Source organism: Cannabis sativa, chromosome 1 (assembly GCF_029168945.1).
Source record: "Cannabis sativa cultivar Pink pepper isolate KNU-18-1 chromosome 1, ASM2916894v1, whole genome shotgun sequence".
Lineage (NCBI taxonomy): Eukaryota > Viridiplantae > Streptophyta > Magnoliopsida > Rosales > Cannabaceae > Cannabis > Cannabis sativa.
Genome location: NC_083601.1, coordinates 12,432,645 through 12,441,831, shown reverse-complemented (window position 1 = coordinate 12,441,831; position 9,187 = coordinate 12,432,645). Strand labels below are relative to the sequence as shown.

The 9,187-nt window shown below is 33.2% G+C and overlaps 1 long non-coding RNA gene across 1 annotated transcript; it reads right to left on the bottom strand.

Annotated features, from left to right (window-relative positions):
• Positions 1-3,417: 3,417 nt before the first annotated feature.
• Positions 3,418-4,850, bottom strand: LOC115703571 (uncharacterized). The gene is made up of 3 exons (XR_009688879.1): positions 4,775-4,850; positions 4,064-4,127; positions 3,418-3,667 (listed from the first exon to the last, which is right to left on the bottom strand). It is a non-coding gene; the product is annotated as an uncharacterized LOC115703571 (long non-coding RNA).
• Positions 4,851-9,187: the final 4,337 nt, after the last annotated feature.

The following is a 9,187-nucleotide window of genomic DNA, read 5'->3' as shown; positions in this document are numbered from 1 at the left end:
GTTCCCATTGTCAAAACCCACCCTGCTCTTTAACATTTTGTATTACAAGTTTCAATTGTTAATTAAACTGAGCAAGGGGAAACTGGAAGGAAAATTGATTAGAATATATATATATATATATATTTATATGGTCACGTCTTCTTGATATGGTAGATGGGTATAAGAAAAGAAATGCCACACTCAAAAGTAAAGTGGTTTCTAGCTAGTTAGACACTTCATATAGTCTTGAAATGATTTTCTGTTTCTGTTTCTCTCTCTCTCTCTTTAGATCTCTTTTTCTATTTTCTTTCGGTGTGTGTGGTGGCTCAGGAGTATAGGACTTAATTATTATATATGTTCATATTTATAATTATATATTGTATCTGACACGAATTGAGCTAAATTTGTTATATATATATCTATGATCATCAGTCAATATATAAATATTTTTTATCAAATATATGTGTTGGGTTTAATTTATTGCTTCATTATTGATGGATTTTCGTCCACCATTTTTTTTGGTTGCCTTCAAAACATAACGAGTGTTGACGTTTCAGTGGTATTGATCAGTTGGAGATCACTTTTTCCAAATCCGAAGAGTATATTAATGGACCACAAAAACGTATATATATAAATATATATATGTACGACGTACACACACATTGAGACTTCAGTAAGTTAATAATAATGATATATATATTATTATGTCAAGTACTTTACATTTGAGATCTAAAAAAATGCTATCTATTATTGAAGAATTAATGGTTGTTCTGTTATTCTTCTGAAAATACAATGATCAACTCAACATACACATATCAGAATAATGATTATTAGAATATACGTAGTACGTGTTCTCTCTCTATATATATATTTTATGATTAGAAATAATATCATTCGCTTTCTAAATAATTATTACTACCATTGAGATGTCGTTGAGAATTAATTAATTTGGGTTTCATGAGGTCACGTACGAACACATTTATATATATATATATATATATATAGCATATATCATATATATGGTATAGGACTTAAAACATGAGGTTAGTTAGTTATGATATTTTGGCATCGCAAGGAAAATTTACGTACGTTCTTAGTACTCTGTGGTTTTCTTTTCTTGTTTTACTCACACACACATGTGATATACATCTAAGTTTGTGCCACCACAGTTTGCTTTTTGTGATGATTTTTGTGTGTAGAAGACAGACAGAGAGTGAAGGACAGATTTTTCAAAATAAAACTTGCCTTTATATTTAAAAGATGTACTTATTTGTTTTCTAGTATTTATTTGTATGTGTGGTAAAAATGATTACGCAATTATAATAAAAACAACTAAACGTACACAGAAAATATGTAAAACTCTAGTCATGAAGAAGGGATGGATGGATATGAGAGAATAAAAGGAGCAACAAAACGACAAAATTTCTCTCAAAACAATGCATAAAGTCCAAGTAGCTAGGATTCCTGCAATTTTCAGTTGAAAGCAAAATGAAAGAAAAAGAAGAGAGACTCCATCCATAAAAAAATGTATTCGAATATGTAATTACCTTCTAGTTTCTTTGATCATTTTGTTTTCCTCAATTTTAATCATACTTAAATCATGGCTTTATATTAACGAGTGACACTAACAATAATCATAATCAGTGTGTAGTGTCTACATATAATTAAATATATAATATATATAGCATGGGTTGATTAATTTTCCTTTTCACTACTCATTCAAAAGAAAGGAATCTGGGGTTTTGAATTTGCTTTTGCGGTAACCAAAGCTGACTGCTGTTCTTCTAACATGGAATAAAGCTAGAAAATTAATAATTACCCTTAAAAAAGAAAAGGTTCCGTTTCACTTTTTCTTACAATTATGCAATTTATATATTTATAAGAGCAATTTTTTTTTTCTTTTGGTCGGTTAGTCATGGTGTGTGATGGGATAATCATCTTTAAAAAATGTCATGGGATGATGGGAAAATAAAAATAAATAGAAAAAAATTACAAAAAAAGTATAGCTAAAAATCCCATGCAAACAATAAGATATTTATAAATGTATAAATATAGGTATATATATTTTTTTTCAAAAAAATAAATTGCATTACATTCCCATAACATGTTAAGGATTCATATAATTAGTTTATAAACAAATATGCAGTACAATACAATCTACTAAGAGTACCCATGAAGAAAGGAGTGTGGAACTTCGAGGAGACAGAATTAGGAAACTACTATATATCTTAGGGGACCATGAGAAGAAACAAATATTTGCATATACATATATACATTTATATAAATTTACACATTTTTGACCTTGTATAGGGTCTAATAAGTCACCAACTATATAGGACCTTGGGCCATCATGTAATGGTTTAGATATATATATTTATTTGTGGCTAAGTTATAAGTAGTTGATGCCCACATGTATAGGCGTGGAGATGTTCTCTCGGTTTCCATATGGCAGCCTTTTTCTTTTGTGAAGTCCTTATTAGTTTCTGATGTACATTTATATTTATATCTTTCTCTTTTTCTATATGACAGATTCCAAATCAATGCCTCTTTTAGTTTTCAGGCCTATGTGGGATATAGATTCTTGGCTTTGGTTTTTTTTTTTGGTCTGGAGAAAGGAAAATGTAAAAAAAATATAGAAAAAAAATTTCTCATGTTCTTCCATAACAAACATATATATTTTTTTTAATAATTGCGATGTACAGTTCCTAAAAACTTAAGGCTGCACTACTACAAAATTGGGCTTTAGAGGCGGTTTTTAAGGGCTTTCAGCGTCGGTATTGGCGAAATTCGCTACCGACGCTATTCCGGGTGACGCTAAAGGGTTACAAACAACCGACGCCATAGGACCCCTATGGCGTCGGTTATTTCATAATAACCGACGCCATAGTATGGCGTCGGTTATTTCATAATAACCGACGCCATAGTGGTCCTATGGCGTCGGTTGTTTCATATATTATTTTATTATTAATATAATTAAATTAAGTATAAATTATATATAATAACCATAAATACAAATTAAATTGAAAAGTTGAATAAATACACATCTACATTACTCTAAGTGTTTGTATATTAGCTATCTTTTTATTAATATTTTATATTATGTGTTTGTATTTTTGTAGTATATTAGTATATTTTTATAATTTTTTTTAATATATTAGTATCATTTTTGTAGTGTATTGTATTTTTGTAGATAAAGGGTTAAAATTTGCATGGAATTTTTTAAAAACTTTGAACATTATTAATAACTTTTGATCCGGTTGTCCGCTTGAGGCGATTTTTTTTTTTTTTTGAACTTGGGTATTTTTTGTGTTTTATTTTGCTATTTTACTTAACATAAACTAATAGAATTCTTATTTTAAGTATTAGAATTAATGTTTATAATGTATTTGTTAATTCTAGTGTGTTTTGGTATATTGGGAAAAACTTATCAATCTATCCTTTTGGTCACAAGTTCAAATCCCAATATAGACCTTTTTTGTATTTTTTTTATAGCTTACTATATCTATCCTTAGCACTCAACAATATATATCCTATGTATTACATCAATATTATTCTAAAATTACTTTAAGCATTTAAAGATTATCTAAATATATATGAAAAATATTCTTATAAAAGTAGGTTAAAGAAAGCATACCTTATACCAAAAATTATGTACTTGTCTTCTGATAAAGTCACTTCCGATAAAATCCTAACAACCAAGTTTAAGAGAAATTAAAATCAAATATTATCCTAATTTTACTGAAATTTCGGCAGCATAACGACTATAATTGAACGTTTCCGAAAAATTCAAACCTATTAATAACAACAAAACACAATTCAAAACAATATGAAATAATCACAACAACATTTAGCAATATAAAAATTTACCACCCATTCGCACCGTACATGTATTCACAGAACCTACTTCACTAAGGATGAATATTGAAGATATTCAAACTCATCTAACATGCATATTATTTCACCCATCGATCCGGCGCATTACAATATATTACAGAACCTACTTCACTACGGATGAATATTTAAGATATTCAAACTCTACTAAGCATTCATAATTAATTTATAATAAAATTTAGTGAGTGTATACCTCGAGCTAACTAGAAACCGATCAATACCAAATAAGTCAGATCCTTGCAAATTGACCTCACAACCTACAACAGAAAGAAATACTACAAAATTACAAATTTTTTTATTTAGCTACTTACTAGTTATATAATTTATGAGTATTTAGTTACTAACTAGTTAATTTATTACTAACTAGTTAAAAATACATGAATAGAATGAAAATTAGTAACTTGCTAAGTAGTTGTAATTAACTATCTACTAGCTACTAAAAAAAATAAAAACACATGATTAAAATTGAAAATAGAAAAAAATTGATACAAAATAGAGTTAATTTTTAAACTTTTGTTTCTAAACTAATTTTTTAGAAAGCAATTTCTAAACTTTTATTTTAATACTCTCTTATCTCATTCTCATTCACAATATTTAACAAAACTATTTGTTTAAAATACTCAATATATACATATACAATATATAAAATACTCTCCTATTTATCTCATTTCTCATTCACAATACATACACACACAATACATATTCAATACAACACAAAATACATACATATATACTCTCCTATATCACATTTTTCATTCACAATATATATACACACAATACATTTCTCATTCACAATATATACACACAATACATATTTAATAATATAGAAAAACCCTAAAAAAATTTATAAAATAAAAAATAAAGCAATGTACAGTACTAAAATTAGTAGAAATTATATTTATACCTTAATAGACGTTGAAATACAATGTTTTCTCCACTAAAAACGGTGGCCGGAGGTATAACCACCACCACCACTACCTTTACCTTCGGTTTACCCTAAAAAATGAGGAAAAATGTGATCTTTTCAGGTATATAGTTTTAGGTATGAAAAATAGAAGATTTAGAAACAAAAATGAGCTAAAATGGTGAAAAAATGGTGAAATGGGGGTGGTTTTTCGTGGTGGTTGGCGGAGAGGGTTTGGGGTTCTCTGGTTTGGGGGTTTCTGGGTTGGCTGGTCGAATGAGGAAGATGATGGGCTGGGCTAGGGTTATAAACCCTTTAGGCGTCGGTTTTTTAGAAATAGCAGACGCCATAGGGGGACACCTATGGCGTCGGTTATTTCCAAATAACCGACGCCATAGGTGGTGTCAAAATCCCTTCCAAAAAATTCCAACCCTATGACGTCGGTTCTTTAATATTTGCTGAAAAAAAGTGCCTCTAAAAGCTTGGTTTGTAGTAGTGCTGATGCAGATTAGTCTTCAATCTTGAAAATTGGCAGTAATAGTCTCCAATATCACGTTTTTTGTAAGTCCTTTGATCCCTCTCTTTAATTGATCTTTTAAACCCAAATAAAATGTCACATGTTAATTTTTTATTGATCCAAATAATAATTAAAACAAATTAAAAGTAAAATAAAAAACTAAAAAATATATTTTAAAATCATAAATTTACTTTATATTATCTTTTCTTTTCTTTATTATTTTTTTCTTATTCGTCTTCGTACACCCAGCCATGAGAGCTCCACCGGAGTACTATCACGAAATCTCAAGACACTACAACAAGCCCATGACCTCCATTTTAGCTTGCGTTGATCGAAGCTCGCACGACGTGCACAACCGAGAAGGATAGAGGGAGAATGATGGACATCCAAGGGGATTGACGGTGGATGGTCGAGGTTTAGATTTCAAGTTTTCTAAGGTTCATTTCAAGCTTGGAGGACTGAGAATGGTCGGTGTCGGCCCTGGCGATGGTTGTTTAATGTGAGAGAGAGAGAGAGAGAGAGAGAGAGAGAGAGAGAGAGAGAGAGAGAGAGAGAGAGAGAGAGAGAGAGAGAGAGAGAGAGAGAGAGAGAGAGAGAGAGAGAGAGAGAGAGAGAGAGAGAGAGAGAGAGAGAGAGAGAGAGAGAGAGAGAGAGAGAGAGAGAGAGAGAGAGAGAGAGAGATCAAGGATAGTGCGAGACCTGGGTTTTGGGTTTGAGACTGGGGGTTCGAATTTTTGGTCTATTTGGTCTTTTTTCTGCTATGCTTATTAGCCTTTTTTCTAAGCTTTGAGCTAACATAGAGCAATGTTAGCTATGATAATAAGGCTCTTATCATTAACGACAAAGAGATATTGTATTTTCTGGCTCTAAAACACTACCCAAGAATTACTCATATAAAAATAATTAAAGTTTTAATTTTTCTTTTGGGTTTCATTAATCTTTACAATTTTTTATTAGTACCCTTTTGATGATTAGCTTTGAAAATGTGTTTTACGTATATAATTTTGAAAATGCAGATGAGAGAGAGAGGGGTACAGTGTAACTTGATAAAAGTTAGAGTTTCTATTTTGTTTTAAAATAATTTTTTTAATAAAATAGAAAACAAAAAGGGGTGGGTTTTTGGTGGCCAAATGTAGGGTGGGGTGGTTGGGGTCGGCTAGGAATGGTTGTTGGAGTTAGGATGTGCTTGGGTTGGGGATCAGTGTTAGAATTTTATGCCCTAAATAAAACCCATTTTAATATAATCTGATTTACTAATTAATTTCAGAAATTATTTTATGATGCATAGTTCACATGATTACTTTCATGATTATATGTTTAATGTATAAATTCTATTAAATCTAGAACATATAGTTATTCACTTCTGTGGCTTGATAATTTATTTTTGGGATTCTTCATGAGCTTTCTCAGATGAATTTTAACTTAGCCCGAGCCTCCTTAGCCCTTTGGACAACCCTTTTCTTAACTTCCCCCGACTTCTGTTGCAATTTAACTTGTTTGTTATGTTCTCGAGATAGGACAAAACACTTCTTTTCTTTCTCTTGGACTTCAAGCTTTGCTGGAGTATAGATCCTTATATATATCTCTGTAATCCCTCTTGGTCTTGGTGGCTTTTTCTCCCATGCTATGGCTTTATCCAAAGAGTCGGTTACCCTCTGCTTAATGATGGCCTCCATCCTAGTATTAGCTTCAGCTAGAGCTTTGGCAGTCTCCTCTCTTCTTTGTTTAGCATTTGCACGTTTCGCCCTTAGGACCTCGAGTTCATAAGCTAGTTGGGTGACCATGGAGCAGTTACTCTCCACCATTAAGCTCACTTGTGAAAAGAAAATGGCGAATGAATCAGTCGACTAAGAAATATACAACTTTTATCTCAAGTATAAATAACTTACAACATTGACTTGGGTCCTTAGAGAATCTGCCAAAAAAATAGGATCCCCACTCGTTATCATGGCAAACGTATTAGCCCCATGTTTGCAGCTCGTGGTGACACTCTGATCCAGCAAGTTTGCCAAGAACAGAGCCAAGTATATGTTCCAACCCTACGGTGAAGCCTCTCTGTCATTTCAACCCTATTTATAAAGTCAGGAAAGGGTTTGTCCAACTTGTCATAATCAGCAAACTCGACATTTTGTCTACAACAAAACTACTAGCCAATTTTCTCATCTCATCATATTTGCTGCTACGCCTCTTCTGATAAAATTACTCCATAACCTCCAGATATGTCTCGCCTTCCTTTGTCATTGAGATAGGCTTGATGGGAAGATTAAAATGTGGAGGATGCAATGGAGGCCAAGCCATGTTCTCCTTAGACAGTTGTGTGGCGGTAGCAGAAATAACTTTAGGCGCTGGGGGTGGCAAAGGTGGATCCTAGTTGTCTTTGGAAGATCTAGTACACCTTCTAGGTGGTCTTCCACCATCAAAAGAATCAAATCCTTTCTGGTATGGGCTTCTGCAGCCTGCCTCCACGAAGCTACCAGCTGTAAGACCTTTTCCTTGGTCTTTATCCTCGCCTTTTTATTTGCTCTGCCATCTGAGGAGCGAGACTGCTTTTTATTGATCACGACCGACCCATCGCAATCAGAACTGTCCCCTCCAGTGTTCTATAAAAGAACATGCTGCAAAGGTTCCATGATCAGAATGGTTCAGTCAGATCGATAACGGAAGTGGACAAGTCTTATGTTCTTGGAGCCTTAGAAACAGCCTTTGGATTCGAAGCCAGAGGTGTTGGCTGCTAAGATCCACTCCTAGAAGTTTGGCCTTTCTTGCCCTTGTCCTTGCCTTCCCTAGAAATATCTCTAACCACTGCAGATCTGAATATGATATTGTCCAAGGACCCATTGAGTATACCCATCTACAAGGTAGCCAGTTGATATACAAAGAACAAAAAAATATATATTACACAAGGCAATGTCAAAAGATATGATTTTTGCAACAAATTATCAAACAACACATTAGAAAGATCCAAACCGTCAACTTTAGAATAATTGACTTTTCCCTGATGCAATGTCTTCTCAACCTCAGTTAGTCTCATGCTGGAAGAAGCTTGGGAAGTAAATCATACTAAGCACGTCCATTCTAAAATGATGGTGTACTAGTGGAATGAAGTGGTTGGGACTCCTTACAATATAATCTACCTTATCTATGAATCTATTGTAAGGATATCTACTTTGGTCTAAGTTCCATCAAGTATGGATCAAATCAACCTTGGTCAATATTATCTAAGTCAACTAAAGTAGGAGCCCTGATTATATGAAAGGGTGTCTCACCACTACCAAAAGTGCTCACTTCCATAGCACCCTCATTTTGCACTACCTCCTTAAATCTGATAGTGAGTTCCTCAGCCTTACTCAAATTTTTTAGGAATTGTCTCCTCCAATTTGCCAGCCATTTCTCGTCGGCCTTTACTGCCTTTTAGGCCTCCTTAGTAGTTATGATTGTAATAGCCTCTTTAACATCTTCTGGATCCCCTCGAAGAGATTCTTGAATATTTTCCTTCACAGAAAGATCTTCCATATCGTGATATGGAACGATGAGGCCTAATTTTTATAACTTCTCAGTGGGCACGAGTCCTTCTACTTGTAATTCCTTAGAAAAAAGGATTTGTAGAAAGCTACACTCTCTTCCAACTCTGGAGTCAAGGGCGACCGAGGAAGGGAGTCTGACAGATGTAAAAAATGTATCAGAATACAACAAATAGGAGGAGGAACAAAATCCTAAAGTTCAAGGAAGGGAATGACAATTAATTACAGTATTGAAATCCAAACTGAGGGTGGGAACCCTCCTCAACGAGAAGCCCGAGGTTTAGAAGTAGTAATCTCTAAAATTATGCATGTCTTTCGTGGAGCTGGTAGGACAAGGAACACTCCTAGAGTAGCGTTCCAGCCTGTAAAAACCTA